Source organism: Pteropus alecto, unplaced genomic scaffold (genome assembly GCF_000325575.1).
Source record: "Pteropus alecto unplaced genomic scaffold, ASM32557v1 scaffold309, whole genome shotgun sequence".
Classification (NCBI taxonomy): Eukaryota; Metazoa; Chordata; class Mammalia; order Chiroptera; family Pteropodidae; genus Pteropus; species Pteropus alecto.
This window is the reverse complement of record NW_006442493.1, coordinates 372,009-374,180: the sequence shown is the minus strand read 5'-3', so window position 1 is coordinate 374,180 and position 2,172 is coordinate 372,009.

The window sequence follows — 2,172 nt, the reverse complement described above, 5'->3', positions numbered from 1 at the left end:
TGAATTGTACAATATAAATACGAGCAACTAATTGTCTATATATTTCAATAAAGACAGAAAAAAAAGCTTACTACATTTATCCAAGGATTATAAAACCATTCACTAATAAGTAATTGTACTCTAGTGGTTTAACATTTAACTTAAAATTTAATAGCTTTTCATCGGATTATGAAAATTAATACATCATCATTTTGAAAAATTCAAATAATACAGAAAAGTATAATGAAGAAAATAAAGACTCCCAAATAATAGAATTAAAAACTTACATTATCTTGAAAAATGTATTTTTAGATATATTTTTAGTCATATGTACACTGTGTGTGTGTGTGTGTGTGTGTGTAGCTCTATATACTCTATGCATTCTGCCTTTTTCACTCTACAATAACAGATTTGTTGTAGTGCCTTTTTTGTGTCATTTAATATAAATATGCTTTATTATCATCAGTGACTTCACAGTGCAACATTTAATGGATTTACTATAAGTTTATTAACCATCTGTTTCCAGTCTCTCATTCTTTAAACAATCATTTAACTAAATTATTTGTGTTGGTATGTGTGTATACCCTTACCAAATTGTCATATTATTTCATTATGATACATTTATAGACTTGGAATTGTTGAACTGAAGACTATTGCAATTTAAAATCTTGATATATATTTCTAAAAGAGTTACTATAAATATTGAGCAATTTTTACTTCTAACATCTGCTTAACTGTTACAAACCTGATGCTTAGAAGCTTATATCTCATTAAAAATATATTTAAATGCCAAAGAAGTTAGCACACACATACCAAGTGTAAGATTAGATAAAGTTCTCAATTTAATTTGCTAAAAATACAAGTTTTTATTTGAAGTGAAATGGCCACACAAAGTAGGAACAGATGTAGCATATTTTGATATAGTTTCATGTATCTCCATGAAGTTGACAATTATACTTTCTGGACAAATTTGCATCTTTTCTGATTCATAAAGTTCTAGACTTCCTTTCCCACTAGCCTTTTCTGCTCAGAGCTTGCAATCCCGTTGCAGAGGGACTAACAAAAACAATCTATCACATGTCATTTCAAGGCATGCGTACACAGTTTTTTAAACCAAAAGTAGTATCAGAAAAGCCACATAATCACTCAGGTGGTAGTGAAGATAGTGTTAGGGAACTTGAAGAAATCAGTGGAAGACCTAGATATACCTGAACAATATCTTCCTCTGTCTTCCTGGTGTCCCTAGGTAAATAGACAAAGAGGGTATTCCGGCAGAGAGATAGAGAAATAACAGAGTGTGTTGGTGTCTCAAAACATTGTCATGCCAGCAAGTATGGTTGCACCCAACCATATGCTATTGCTCCAAGCATTTCAGTGCTGCAGCAGTATAAAGTATGAGTCAAAAGTTTTAAGAAATGATAATTACAAAAAGTGTAGTATATTTTAAAGAGTTTTGATTTTCTTCAGTAGGAAACTGGGAACTACTAAATAACCTTAAGCAATGTCATGATATGGGTAGATTTGAATTGCCAATAACTCTAGCATTTTTGTGGAGAACAGGTTAGAGGAGGACACGCATAAAGAAGAAAGTAGAGTGAGGAAGCTGTTGAAGTAATACTGGCAAGAATTGATGATGGACTTAAATAACTAGTATTAATAGGAAAATTAAAAAAAAAACTTTTAAGAGAAAATTGACAGGACTTTGGGAAAGATTTTATGAATGGAGGAGGAAGAAAGGAGGTTAAGGAACTGTGAAGCCAGAGTATTGGGAGAATTTTCTATGAGAATATTCAAAGCACTTAAAAGCATGACAGAAATAGGGTGTACAGAGCGCAGAGCTACCTGGAACAGAGTTTTGAAGGAGATAAAATTCTTATGGCATTAAAAGCTTAAAAAGCAATCATGGCACTGTTTGTCTTAGAGATGAAATTGAAGTCTTAGATGTCATACACACATTAACAAAATGGAAGATGAAAATCGTATGATCATCTCAATAGATGCAGAAGTAGCATTTCACAATATTGAACATCCATTTATGATAAAAACTCTGAACAACGACTATAGAAGGAACATAGCTTAATGTAATAAAAGCCATATGTGGCAAGCCCACAGTTAACATCATATACTCAATGGTGAAAAGCTTTTCAATGCTGAAAGCTTTTCCTCTAAGATCAAGAACAAGCAAGGATGCCC